The following is a 15,839-nucleotide window of genomic DNA, read 5'->3' on the forward strand; positions in this document are numbered from 1 at the left end:
GGATGATGCAACATTTCTTTTACTGAACAATTTACAGCAAAAACAAAAAAACACATCTTATGAGGTTGAATATATCAACCATTCGCAACACACTTCTTCACCATTTGCCAGTCTCCTCTTGTAGTGTACAGGAGAAAATCGTCTGTTTTTTGAGTCTTTGGGAAAATCATGTGATATAACCTCCTGTGGTCCATGTTGAATTTTAAGCTGTCGTAGATCATCACTGCAAGAGTAGGGCCATTTAGCAGGGTCACTGTAATCCAAATCAGGCACAATATCGTTTTCTTTTGCAGTGCTACTAGTCTCACTTTTATTGACATATTTTTCTTCTGCGTTCTTTCTAGAAACATTTCCAAATTGTGAAACTTCAGTATGACTTGTAGTTGGAGCACAACATTCAGCTTCCCCAGTGGCAGGTTCTACAAGAGTACAGTCACATTCTTGTTCTTGATTTGCTTTCTGTGTATGAAGGTATCTAAAGAAGGACCCCTCTTGTTTTGCTTGCTCCTTAGCTTGTTCTGCCTTTCGTTTGGGGTACTGGGCTCCAGAAGGTCGTTTTTTATCAGCCATAGTTAACTGAAGAAAATAAAAAACATCTGGTTCAGTAAAGATAGTTCAGCTTTATGGTCCATCTTCGAAAATATAAAACTACTTATATATGTACATTAAAAATTACAATCAGAGACATAAGTAACTATGCCACAATCTCCCCCAACTACACCCACATGGTCACCCCTATTTTTGCATTTAAGCTGGGAAGTTGACCCCATTGTTTAAGGTTTTATTAATTAACAAATAACCGTACGTTGGTAAAATTCACCTGAGAAACAAATGACCCTACACACCTTAGGCCCAGCAATTGATCCTGGGCAAAATTAAATAATTATTTTTTTCATGACAACTTAGTAGTTACTGGTTAAAACTCAAGCTAGCAAGTCACTGTGTCAATATATATTTACATTTACAATTTACATTCAGCATCAAATTTGCTTTGTTCCATTAGTGTTCTTTGTTGAAATCTAAACCTAGATAGGCTCATGTGCTAATTTCTAAGGCCTTGAAGGCCATCTCTTGTCTGAAAGCATTTGGCAGTTTTTCAGAGCTAGAGGGTGTTATTTCATGTGTGCCATATAGATAACATTGTGCTCATGCCTGTGTGGAGTTACGTATGAGAGGGCACGGGCACCGATTGACTAAAAAGCATTTCTGTTAAAAGAACTGAGATAAGGGGCAGTCTGCATAGGCTTAGATACAAGGTAATCACAGAGGTTAAAATGTATATTAATATACAATAACTGTGTTGATTATGAAAAACTGGGGAAGCGGTAATAAAGGGATTATCTATATTTTAAAAAAATAGCAATTCTGGAGTAGACTGTCCTTTTAACCATATACCAAACATTGACAAGTATAATACTTGTTTAAGCGACAAAAAACATTTAAAAAAAAATAAAAAATCTCATGATTCAGATAGAGCATTTTAAACAACTTTCTAATTTACTACTATTATCATTTTTCGTATCTTTATTTTAAATAGCATGAATGTTATGTAACCTTCAAGCCTTAGCTGGTCCATTAGCTGATCACAACACATTGCGCCACATACCATAGGGCAACATTTTACAAAGTATATGTCACGTAACACACAGCATAATAGGGCATAATATTAATTCCACAAAGTATATGTCACGTAACACACAGCTATAGGTAAAGTACACACTGACAGTGTAACACTGTGGAGACAAGGCACTAGGGAGATCCTGAACCATTAATCTTATTGGTAGAGCTTTACCAATTTACCACATCCAAGATAAGGAGGGACTCCAATTAGATCACACATGCACATGCACAAAATTACTTATGACTGAAGGCAAATGGCAGATTGTGAAGATGCCAGTATCTGCAGCAGCCAGGGGCCCAGGGCAGACCCTCTTTCTTTTTATATAAAAGAGGGTCTGGCTGCCCTTATAACACTACCCCTGCTGCAGATACTGGCATCTTCACAATCTGCCATTTGCCAGGATGATGCGCTCACATGGGAATATTTTAAATATTCCCATGTGAGCGCATCATCCCTGTGCATTATTTAATTAAAGAAATTGCAACAGCAGATTGTGAAAATACTATTACAATATGACCCTCACATGTAAAATAGGTATAAATTATATTGTTTTAAGCAAATAAAACAATCATATTCATAACTCATCATACATAACATTGTTCTGAGGGCCTGCTGTAAAAGTTTCAACAACCCGGGCCCCGGCCTTCTCAGCCACACAGCAAGGGCCCCCTCCCTCCCCTAACCGCAAAGTCTCATGCTCAGCACCCCCCTCCTCCCCCCCCCCCTCCCAGGCCCAGCCCGGGCCGTAACCGTAACCAAACCAAGCAATAATAAATGATATATTTATATATCATAATCAGCCTGCCCATCTCTCTCTACAAGTAGTATACATAATAAAAAAACATAACATTAATAAATTAATATACACATAATAAATAAGATTCATAATTTTTTAATAACTAATAAGATTCATAATGTACAGTGCAGCGCAGCAGCCAGCATATTAGGCTATAATAGCGGACACACTCACACATCATCACACAGAGGAGCTTTAAGTCGGTCAAGTGCCGGTTCAGTTATGGGCCTGGCTCTGAGTCTCACCTCTGTCTGGTGTGGTCTCCACGGTACTCCGTCTCCACCATCCACGGTCCACATGGTCCGGACCGTCTGATCGGCTCTGGGCTTGCTCTGCCACTGCCAGCCAGGCTCTAGCCTCTACACTACCCAACCCAGCTACTTCAATTTTTTTTAGGTGTCTGACTGTCCGACACTGTCCGTCCGTCCGCACCACAGGCACAGGCCAGCACAGTCAGCAGCCAGTCGAGACCACTCGCACTCTGTCTTCCTGCTGCCATGTGTGAGGCTGGTACAGTGAGCGGCAAAGCGGGCGGGGTGGTCACGTGATGGTGACGTTGAGGTGCTGACGTCGCTGTGACTGCGCAATACGCGCCAAGCAATACCCACGAGGTCAGAGTCTGAAGACTTAAATTAATAATAATAAAAAAAGACTGTAAAGAAAATAAATACACAGATTGTAATTTGTACAGGGAGGGTCGGGGTGGTTGAGGCGAGGGTCGTCTAATAAATAAATAAAAAAATATGGCGTAAGAGTAACGGAGTCAGCTGGAGCTGCAGCGCCCTAGCTGGCAGTGCGCTCTAGGCTGCTGCCGAGCTTGCCTAGTGGAAGCGCCGGCCCTGCGTTTATGTCAGTTATGTTTAAAGAGCTACACTGTCCCTTTAAAAGTATTGTGAAGGCTATCACCTTAGCTAAACGTATACCTATATATTTGCTGAAAGAGACAAGTAAATGGTTAAATATCATTCTATATCTGCACATTTTAGCTATCACCTGCTACATATCTGTTTTGAGCTAAACCTATACATTTGCTGAAAGACAATTAAATGGTTAATTTCTTATATCTGCACATTTTGCACATTACACAATCACAACTGTTTGAGAACATTACAGTGTCAATTTTCTAAATTCTAAACCAATGTAGGCGTGCTGTGCACAAGTACTTTCCAATGGGGTAACTGCCTTTTCTAAAACTGCCGCCAGACTGACGACTGCCTGAGGATATGGGCGTCATGACTGGCGCACTCAAAATTCGCAAACACATTCATAATTCACATCCGTGCGTCGCAATTGAACTGCACATTCAAAGAATGAAAGTGTTTGTGATTTCGGGAAAATTAACCTCCTGTACTGTTGGAGCCCGCAGAGCAACATGGGTGCAATCTATTGCTCCCTAAACTTTAGGCATTTCAGCTATATTATATAATTCCCTCTTGAGGTGTCTCCAATTGTCCTAATTTTGAGGAAATCCTATAAAAATTTCTTTTCATGGCATTCAAAAACCTGTCAAAAACCTTGACCCATGCCGGACAAGTAACCCTCTGTGGATTTAAGGTTTCCGGAGGCCATAGCATGTATACAGCAAAGCATCTTGGACATGCCATGGATTGCAGTGTGCATACGCTTGCGTGGCTCCAAATAAGGTCTTAGTACATAGTAAAGGCTCAATAGCTGCTGCCTATTGAGCAGATACATGCCAAAAACCTGGGCATCGATCATGTTGCCCAAGGTGAGCCTCACCCTGTGAACAGGAGGAGCCCTAATCCTCAGACGTTCCAGATGCCACTCTTCGAGATGACTGGCCCGTCTGAGTCTGTTGTACCTAAGTTGTCCATCAGCACCAACACAATCTAACTGAGGGTTGTCCATATTTGCAGAGCCAAGCAACACTAGCCAAATAGCAAAGCAAACACGCAATGTTAAACAAGGTAATCAAACACACAAGAGCGATCTGATACAATGTCGGTCATAAGGGACGTATTGGCCATGGTGTTTGGGTGATTTATAGTGCAAAATGTCCAAATGTAGCATGTTCGTAATGATTGCTGATTGTATACACCTGATTGTATCTAAGCGGAGCAAATGCTTTCAAAGTAGGCATTTTTTTTTATCTGTTTGTTGAAATCATGTATTTCACCAATAAACATAATGTGAAAGTGTTAAAGTCTAAAATATAACATATACAGTGTATCTTCCTAATGTATGTTCATATGCGTAACAAATACTTAGTACGCAATGTTATATTAAAAAACACAAGTCCACGCTCAAACTATTCAAAGTGCATACTTGTCTATAATGTGTGCATAGACATGGCATAGAATCGGATTGAGCAATGTTGCTGTAATATTGTTCCAAAACTATAAAGTAACGCCTGACATACAGTATATAAGTGAATGGCGATATTTCAATATTTCCTCGTGTACCATTGAAATCGCAATAATAATGAAAAACTTCCAAACCTCTTGTCTGCGTATATGTAAGATTGAGTGAGAAACTGATTAAAGGGGCAGCAAAGTCCTAATGATACAATCCCTATGGTTCAAGCTTAGAATGATGTCATTATATTAGTCAACCCAATAAGAGAGCATAGAGCAGTAACAGTAAAGTAAAACGTAGCTTTTATTGAGGCAAAAGCATTAAAAAGTTCATGGAGGAACAGAGATACAAATGGAGTAAAAACAGTATACGCGTTTCGGCGATGTGCTGTAATCACTACTGCTGGAAACACTCTGTAAGCTTACTTGTTTAAAAAGGGTGTGTAAACCCCCTATTGGTTAAAATTTATTCAAATAAGGATACTCCTTATATGACATCACAAATTGCATCTAATGAGACACTGAACCTGTCAAAATCTATGTCTAACATAACAAACAATGATAGAATTGATCCTGTATTCCTGAGACTCATATATATATATCCAAACATCATTATGCAAAAATAAACATTTATAAATAAATGAAAATTAAATAAATAGAGAAAGCATTAGTCCTAAATCTAAAGTTCTAATTGGTTGTAAAATAAGCCCATAGCCAATATAACTATATATAAGAATAAATGTATATATATATTTTATTATTATTTTTTTTTGGGCCATAGCAACAAAATTATGATAGGACAAATATTATTACCTGCATAAACGATGTGTATAGGTTGATAAAAATCACTAAAACATAATATAGTAAATATGAGAACATGCAATGTATAAATGATAGACTAGGGTAACGATGTTATAGAATCACTAAGGTTGAATACCATACAGACAGCAAACATAGGTGTGTAATGTTGTGTTTTTGAATAACTATTGGAAGAGAATCATTCCCAATAGTTGATTAGGTCATACTCAGCATTGAGGCCAAGGGGTATTTTAGTAGAAAGTTTAAATATCCAAAGCATCTCACGCTTTTCAAGCAGTTTTTGTCTATCCCCACCCCTTTTTGGAGTAGGTATGTAATCTATAGCCTGCCATGTGAAGGAGGAGTCGTCTTTGTTATGTTTAGTGCAAAAATGTTGGACTATGGGCGAGGATGATTTCCCTACTCTGATAGTGGACAGATGTTCCCTAATACGGGATCTTATATCCCTTGTCGTAAGCCCTACGTACTGAACATTGCACAATATGCAAGTTATAAGGTATATTACAAACTGGGATGTGCAATTCAAACAAAAGTTTATCTCGAATGTGCGTTGAGTGACACAGGACGTGAAGGTGTCAGATATGTTTATGTAGTCGCACGGTTTGCACCTACTGCTCCCACACCTGAACATACCCCTGTGGGTAAGCCATGAACTCACAGTGGCCCGAGGATTACTCAAAACTGTGGGTGACAAATAATTGCCAAGTGTTTTGCTGCGGCGATAGGAACACCTCATCCCTTCAGCCACACAGTTAGTGAGTTTATCATCTGCCACTCAGAGTTTAAAATGTTTTCTGACAATATTGCACACTTCATAATAGTCAGTACTATAATCAGTTACAAATGTTACTTTATTGGGTTTGCAAATTGCATTGCTGTTAGTGATTCTTTTCCCATGTAACATTGGTGTGCGATCCATGCCCTGTACTTCTTTAACTGCCCTATTGATAACTTTTTTGGGATATCCTCTATTCCTCAAACGATCCAGCAGATCTGTTTGATGTTCAATATACGCCTTCTCTGTCGAGCAATTTCGCTTTGCTCTAATCACAAGGGATATAAGATCCCGTATTAGGGAACATCTGTCCACTATCAGAGTTGGGAAATCATCCTCGCCCATAGTCCAACATTTTTGCACTAAACATAACAAAGACGACTCCTCCTTCAAATGGCAGGCTATAGATTACATACCTACTCCAAAAAGGGGTGGGGATAGACAAAAACTGCTTGAAAAGCGTGAGATGCTTTGGATATTTAAACTTTCTACTAAAATACCCCTTGGCCTCAATGCTGAGTATGACCTAATCAACTATTGGGAATGATTCTCTTCCAATAGTTATTCAAAAACTCCACAACATTACACACCTATGTTTGCTGTCTGTGTGGTATTCAACCTTAGTGATTCTATAACATCGTTACACTAGTCTATCATTTATACATTGCATGTTCTCATATTTACTATATTATGTTTTAGTGATTTTTATCAACCTATACACATCGTTTATGCAGGTGATAATATTTGTCCTATCATAATTTTGTTGCTATAGCCCAACAAAAAAATAATAATATATATATATATATACATTTATTCTTATATATAGTTATATTGGCTATGGGCTTATTTTACAACCAATTAGAACTTTAGATTTAGGACTAATGCTTTCTCTATTTATTTAATTTTCATTTATTTATAAATGTTTATTTTTGCATAATGATGTTTGGATATATTTATATGAGTCTCAGGAATACAGGATCAATTCTATCATTGTTTGTTATGTTAGACATAGATTTTGACAGGTTCAGTGTCTCATTAGATGCAATTTGTGATGTCATATAAGGAGTATCCTTATTTGAATAAATTTTAACCAATAGGGCATTTACACACCCTTTTTAAACAAGTAAGCTTACAGAGTGTTTCCAGCAGTAGTGATTACGGCACATCGCCGAAACACGTATACTGTTTTTACTCCATTTGTATCTCCGTTCCTCCATGAACTTGTTAATGCTTTTGCCTCAATAAAAGCTACGTTTTACTTTACTGTTACTGCTCTATGCTCTCTTATTGGGTTGGATGTTTTTGTGCCCTTATGAGCAGTAACACTTCCTAAGTGGCGAGCCATGGAGTCGGCTTTTTGGGAGACAATATCCAGCATAGACGTTTGGAAACCTGTATTGGCTGAGACACACAAGCCCACGGACGCACCTCCTACTTCCAGCTCCCTCATTGGCTCACAGAGAATTGCGGTCACTTCCGGTCTAGCGGCTTCAGAGAAGCAAGTAGCTGCACATCGGTGTAGCGTTTCCTTACCTGGACCCACTGTGACGAAGCCTGGTCTTCGTAGGGACGACTGGAAAAGAAAGGAGATTACAGCAGCAGAAAGGTGCAGTGGTGGCTCACCGGTAGTATCTGTGACAGAGCCTGGACTTCGTGGGGACAGATCGGTGAGTGTTTTCAGCCAACTTTCAGACGCAGCCATACCAATTGTTAGCAGGTACTGTTTCTATCTATTGCACACAGGGATTTATTTCCCTTTTCCTATTGTGGACATTTGGTAGCAATAGTATTCCACACACACGGAAGAGCATGTCTGCTGGAAAGGAACATTTCTAAAGCATTTTGTAACTTGCTTCTTGTATGTATTGTTTTTTTCCTGGAATTGTCACCCAATTATTATATCACACTACGTGATCTTTACGGCCACATTAACCTCTTTCTCACCTTACATATTTTTGGTCTATTCGTCATCATATTAGCTACATGCCGGATAAATGTGTGTTTTGTTGTTGTGTGATGTGTGTTATCTACATATGTTTGTATTGTGTTTATCTCCCACATGTGTTTATTTATAGAAAGCAGTATAGCATTGGCGTTCCTTCAAAAAACTTGAGGAATAGAATAATTTATAATGATATATTTTAATTTGACATAATTCCTAATGGTTTATTATGTTTAAATCCTGATCTTAAATATGTGTTAATTATTGATAATTATTTCATATTTGTCATAATACAATTATACTTTATACTTTATCATTGTACTTTATCTAATGTAATTTCAGAAAGGATTTTGACCTTCTACTGATGTTCACACATGTAAAACACATAACTACAGTGCCAAAAAGTATATTATGTGATCTATTTGTCATTGCGGGACCTACGCTCACTCGTATTACTAGTTAAAAAAGATAAAATTATTGTGTGCGTTATGGATTGTAGCTGAAAGAGGCAGATCTGCATGAGCACGTATTCCCCATAGAAGTCAATGGAGGATTCCAACACTACTGTTGTGCGCAAACTGAATGACGTCATGTCATTCTCTGAATAGTACATGAAATAGTGATTATTTAATATTGCAAAAATGTTTTTGTGAACGTAATCTGCTCTATATTGTTTGTAGATAGCTAATTATGTATGTATGTGATGTTATTTGTACAGATATATAGCTAAATGAGTGTATCTTCATGTATGTATATGTCAGTCAATGTAAAATGCCTTTGTCTGCATTTTTTTTCCAACATCCGAGATCTCGCATCTTTGATCCATTATAATTTTTGTGTGCAATATTTTAATAAAATTGTATTTTTTGTACATTGTTTATATAAGTATAAGTGTACTTTGTATTATATTTATAAAGTGATTAGTGATAACACACCAAATTGAGCAATAACGCGAAACTTGTAATCTTGGTGAAAGTTTGTTATTTTTTGTAATGGTAGTTTTTTTTTGTAACGGTAGGGTTTTTTTTTATAAATGGTAGAATTTTTTTTTTTTACCATTAATGGTAGTTTTTTTTAGGTTAGATTAGGTTTTAATTTAATTTTACAGGTAAGTTTTTTTTTTTTTTTAAGGTATCTAGGATTTTTGTTTAGTAAATATATGGGTATTTTAATTTAGGTTAAATTAGGGGGTGGTAGATTAGGGGGTATAGATGTTCGGTTATTACTTTGCGATGTGGGGGGTTGGAGGTTTAGGGGTTAATAGATTATTTAGATAGTTTGTGATGTGGTGGATGGCGGTTTAGGGGTTAATAGATTATTTAGATAGTTTGCAATGTGGGGGATGGCATTTTAGGGGTTAATAGATTATTTAGCTATTTTGAGATGTGGGGGGATGGTGGTTTAGGGGTTATTAGGCTAGGGGGTTATGGTAGGGTGTTTTTTCACTTTTTTGTTTTCTCGATTAGGGTGTTTTTTTCAACTTTTTTTCTCCATTGATTTCTATGCGGAACACATGCACACACACTCGAAAACTCCGCTATTGAATTTCTCAACTTATAATACGAGCGTCACCCGAGAAGCTCTAAAAGCCTTATACTAGCAATGTTTTTGCTAGTGACAAATTTATATTTACCGAATTGCATAATTAAAGGGATATGAAACTCAAATTGTTTTGATTCAGATAGAGCATGCAACTTTCTAATGTACTCCTATTATCAAATTTTCTTCATTCTCTTGGTATCATTATTTGAAAAGCACTTTCCCACCTGGGTGCTAAGCTTGTTAAGGTTTTTTTTTAAATTATTTTAAAAAAACACACACAAAAAACTTACACTTGGTTTTGAAAGTTTAGGCGATTACCTTTCCAATGGTGGGTCTTGGGGGTCTGTAGCTGCTTATATGCCTGAGATACAGGCGTCTAAGCAGCATGCCCCCTGCTCCTATACTTAACATTGTTAAGTATAAATAAAGTTGCGCGTGATGTCATCACGTCATTGAGCGTGACATCACCGTGCATAACGTGAAGCCCCGGTGATGCCTATCACTATGCAGGCCCGATCGCCGGGGTAGGAGCAGTTGGGAGCCCCCAGATCTCCCTCAAGGTGGGAGAGTGCTCGCGACGGCTCTAAGCAGTCGTTAGCACCAGAGTGGGAAACTGTGTGACGGCTCAGAGCCATCGTTAGCACTCAAGGGGTTAAACAAATGTGTAAAATTTGATAATAGAAGTAAATTGGAGAGTCTCTTAAAACTACATGCTCTATCTGAATCATGAAAGCTTATTTTTTACTTTAATGTCCCTTTAATAGTCTATCTTTTTTTGTAATTGCTGTTGATGGTTTATCATGTATTTAATCTTTAAATAACCCTTTTCTGTGCTAATGCAATAATATTTCTTTTTCCACAATTTATTTATATACAGCGCTACCTAATATATATATATATACTGTATATAGTTACATGTATAGAGAAGGAACAAAAATGGTGAGGGGATATTGGTGAAGACACAAGAGAAAGAAAAATTATTTAAAATTTATAGACGTGTTTCTTAAGTCCATAAGGATAAGAGAAGAAAGTGGCAGGTTTAGTGTTGACATGTCACCCAAGAAGCAGTGACGTGCTGTCATAGGAGGCAGGGGAGGCAGTGCCTCACCTGTCAAATGAAAGAAAATAACGCCTAGATTACGAGTTTTGCGGTAACAGGGGTGAGTTGCTAACAAGCCTTTTTTTTTTAACGCGACCTTAAGACAACGCTGGTATTACAGGTTTTTTTAAACCCGGTGTTATCCGCAAAAAGGTGAGCGTAGAGCAAAATTTAGCTCCACATCTCACCTCAATACCAGCGTAGCTTACGGTAGCGGTAAACTGGCTAAACGTGCTTGTGCACGATTTCCCCATAGGAAACAATGGGGCTGAGCCGGCTGAAAAAAAAAAACCTAACACCTGCAAAAAAGCAGCGTTCATCTTCTAACGCAGCCCCATTGATTCCTATGGGGAAATGAATTTTATGTCAAATTTTCTTCATTCTCTTGGTATCATTATTTGAAAAGCACTTTCCCACCTGGGTGCTAAGCTTGTTAAGGTTTTTTTTTAAATTATTTTAAAAAAACACACACAAAAAACTTACACTTGGTTTTGAAAGTTTAGGCGATTACCTTTCCAATGGTGGGTCTTGGGGGTCTGTAGCTGCTTATATGCCTGAGATACAGGCGTCTAAGCAGCATGCCCCCTGCTCCTATACTTAACATTGTTAAGTATAAATAAAGTTGCGCGTGATGTCATCACGTCATTGAGCGTGACATCACCGTGCATAACGTGAAGCCCCGGTGATGCCTATCACTATGCAGGCCCGATCGCCGGGGTAGGAGCAGTTGGGAGCCCCCAGATCTCCCTCAAGGTGGGAGAGTGCTCGCGACGGCTCTAAGCAGTCGTTAGCACCAGAGTGGGAAACTGTGTGACGGCTCAGAGCCATCGTTAGCACTCAAGGGGTTAAACAAATGTGTAAAATTTGATAATAGAAGTAAATTGGAGAGTCTCTTAAAACTACATGCTCTATCTGAATCATGAAAGCTTATTTTTTACTTTAATGTCCCTTTAATAGTCTATCTTTTTTTGTAATTGCTGTTGATGGTTTATCATGTATTTAATCTTTAAATAACCCTTTTCTGTGCTAATGCAATAATATTTCTTTTTCCACAATTTATTTATATACAGCGCTACCTAATATATATATATATACTGTATATAGTTACATGTATAGAGAAGGAACAAAAATGGTGAGGGGATATTGGTGAAGACACAAGAGAAAGAAAAATTATTTAAAATTTATAGACGTGTTTCTTAAGTCCATAAGGATAAGAGAAGAAAGTGGCAGGTTTAGTGTTGACATGTCACCCAAGAAGCAGTGACGTGCTGTCATAGGAGGCAGGGGAGGCAGTGCCTCACCTGTCAAATGAAAGAAAATAACGCCTAGATTACGAGTTTTGCGGTAACAGGGGTGAGTTGCTAACAAGCCTTTTTTTTTTAACGCGACCTTAAGACAACGCTGGTATTACAGGTTTTTTTAAACCCGGTGTTATCCGCAAAAAGGTGAGCGTAGAGCAAAATTTAGCTCCACATCTCACCTCAATACCAGCGTAGCTTACGGTAGCGGTAAACTGGCTAAACGTGCTTGTGCACGATTTCCCCATAGGAAACAATGGGGCTGAGCCGGCTGAAAAAAAAAAACCTAACACCTGCAAAAAAGCAGCGTTCATCTTCTAACGCAGCCCCATTGATTCCTATGGGGAAATGAATTTTATGTCAAATTTTCTTCATTCTCTTGGTATCATTATTTGAAAAGCACTTTCCCACCTGGGTGCTAAGCTTGTTAAGGTTTTTTTTTTAAATTATTTTAAAAAAACACACACAAAAAACTTACACTTGGTTTTGAAAGTTTAGGCGATTACCTTTCCAATGGTGGGTCTTGGGGGTCTGTAGCTGCTTATATGCCTGAGATACAGGCGTCTAAGCAGCATGCCCCCTGCTCCTATACTTAACATTGTTAAGTATAAATAAAGTTGCGCGTGATGTCATCACGTCATTGAGCGTGACATCACCGTGCATAACGTGAAGCCCCGGTGATGCCTATCACTATGCAGGCCCGATCGCCGGGGTAGGAGCAGTTGGGAGCCCCCAGATCTCCCTCAAGGTGGGAGAGTGCTCGCGACGGCTCTAAGCAGTCGTTAGCACCAGAGTGGGAAACTGTGTGACGGCTCAGAGCCATCGTTAGCACTCAAGGGGTTAAACAAATGTGTAAAATTTGATAATAGAAGTAAATTGGAGAGTCTCTTAAAACTACATGCTCTATCTGAATCATGAAAGCTTATTTTTTACTTTAATGTCCCTTTAATAGTCTATCTTTTTTTGTAATTGCTGTTGATGGTTTATCATGTATTTAATCTTTAAATAACCCTTTTCTGTGCTAATGCAATAATATTTCTTTTTCCACAATTTATTTATATACAGCGCTACCTAATATATATATATATATACTGTATATAGTTACATGTATAGAGAAGGAACAAAAATGGTGAGGGGATATTGGTGAAGACACAAGAGAAAGAAAAATGATTTAAAATTTATAGACGTGTTTCTTAAGTCCATAAGGATAAGAGAAGAAAGTGGCAGGTTTAGTGTTGACATGTCACCCAAGAAGCAGTGACGTGCTGTCATAGGAGGCAGTGCCTCACCTGTCAAATGAAAGAAAATAACGCCTAGATTACGAGTTTTGCGGTAACAGGGGTGAGTTGCTAACAAGCCTTTTTTTTTTTAACGCGACCTTAAGACAACGCTGGTATTACAGGTTTTTTTAAACCCGGTGTTATCCGCAAAAAGGTGAGCGTAGAGCAAAATTTAGCTCCACATCTCACCTCAATACCAGCGTAGCTTACGGTAGCGGTAAACTGGCTAAACGTGCTTGTGCACGATTTCCCCATAGGAAACAATGGGGCTGAGCCGGCTGGAAAAAAAAAACCTAACACCTGCAAAAAAGCAGCGTTCATCTTCTAACGCAGCCCCATTGATTCCTATGGGGAAATGAATTTTATGTCTACACCTAACACCCTAACATGAACCCCGAGTCTAAACCAGTAAACACCCCTAATCTTACACTTATTAACCCCTAATCTGCCGTCCCCGACATCGTCGCCACCTACATTATAATTATTAACCCCTAATCTGCCGCTCCGGACACCGCCGCCACCTACATTATCCCTATGAACCCCTAATCTGCTGCCCCCTACATTATATTTATTAACCCCTAATCTGCCCCCCAACATCGCCACAACCTACCTACACTTATTAACCCCTAATCTGCCGCCGCCAACGTCGCCGTCACTATAATAAAGTTATTAACCCCTAAACCTAAGTCTAACCCTAACACCCCCTAATTTAAATATAATTTAAATAAATCTAAATAAAATATTCCTATTTAAAACTAAATACTTACCTGTAAAATAAACCATAAGATAGTTACAATATAACTAATAATTACATTGTAGCTAGTTTAGGATTTATTTTTATTTTACAGGCAACTTTGTAATAGCGGCGTTAGGGAAAAAGCAGCGTTATGAAGCATAATGATGCTTTATCACTCATTACGCAAAACTCGTAATCTAGCTGAATGTAATTAAAAGATAATTTTGATGTTTTACGAAACCTTACTGTTTTCCTTAGAACTATACTGTATGAATCACATTGCGATGTTTATATTTTAAAGAACCGGTAAAGATAAGGTAAACCTATGCAGACCTTAGATAAACATGATAGTATTAAGTTATTTTTGATCGGAACAGTCAATAGAATGCGAGGTCAATCCGATTGGCTGATTGGATCAGCCAATCGGATTGAACTTCAATCTGATTGGCTGATTGAATCAGCCAATCAGATTTTTCTTACCTTAATTCCGATTGGCTGATAGAATCCTATCAGCCAATCAGAATTCGAGGGACGCCATCTTGGATGACGTCCCTTAAAGGAACGTCGTTAGTCCGTCGGTTGAAGAGGATGGCTCCGCGTCGGCTGTATGGAAGATGGCTCCGCTCCACTCCGGATGGATGAAGATAGAAGACCCCGCTTGGATGAAGACTTCTACCGGATGGAGGACCTCTTCTTGCCCTGCTTGGATGAAGACTTCTACCAGAAGGAGGATCTCTTCTTGCCCCGCTTGGATGAAGACTTCTACCGGATGGAGGACCTCTTGTAGCTCCGCTTGGATGAAGAATTCGGCTCTGCTGGGTGAAGACGACTCAAGGTAGGGAGATCTTCAGGGGGTTAGTGTTAGGTTTATTTAAGGGGGGTTTGGGTGGGTTAGAGTTGGGGTATGTGGGTGGTGGGTTTTAATGTTGGGGGGGTTGTATTTTATTTTTCCAGGTAAAAGAGCTGATTACTTTGGGGCAATGCCCCGCAAAAAGCCCTTTTAAGGGCTGGTAAAAGAGCTGATTACTTTGTAATTTAGAATAGGGTAGGGCATTTTATTATTTTATTTTTATTTTTATTTTATTAGAGGGCTTAGATTAGGTGTAATTAGTTTAAACTTCTTGTAATTTTTTTTATTTTCTGTAATTTAGTGTTTGTTTGTTTTTGTATTATAGATTAGTTTATTTAATTGTATTTTAGTTTAGAGAATTGTAGTTAATTTATTTAATTAATTTATTGATAGTGTAGTGTATTTGTAACTTAGGTAAGGATTTATTTTACAGGTAATTTTGTAATTATTTTAACTAGGTAGCTATTAAATAGTTATTAACTATTTAATAGCTATTGTACCTAGTTAAAATAAATACAAAGTTGCCTGTAAAATAAATATAAATCCTAAAATAGCTACAATGTAACTAATAGTTATATTGTATCTATATTAGGGTTTATTTTATAGGTAAGTATTTAGTTTTAAATAGGAATAATTTATTTAATTATAGTAAATTTATTTAGATTAATTTAAATTATATTTAAGTTAGGGGGGTGTTAGGGTTAGACTTAGGTTTAGGGGTTAATAACTTTATTATAGTAGCGGCGACGGTGGGGGCGGCAGATTA

The 15,839-nt window shown here is 38.1% G+C and overlaps 1 long non-coding RNA gene across 1 annotated transcript in view; it reads left to right on the forward strand.

Moving 5' to 3' along the window:
- LOC128645372 (uncharacterized) overlaps positions 1-15,839 on the forward strand; it is a 177,944-nt gene that overhangs the window by 138,502 nt on the left and 23,603 nt on the right. The gene's annotated exons all lie outside the window — the stretch shown is intronic.

The sequence above is a fragment of the Bombina bombina genome, chromosome 1 (genome assembly GCF_027579735.1).
Source record: "Bombina bombina isolate aBomBom1 chromosome 1, aBomBom1.pri, whole genome shotgun sequence".
Lineage (NCBI taxonomy): Eukaryota > Metazoa > Chordata > Amphibia > Anura > Bombinatoridae > Bombina > Bombina bombina.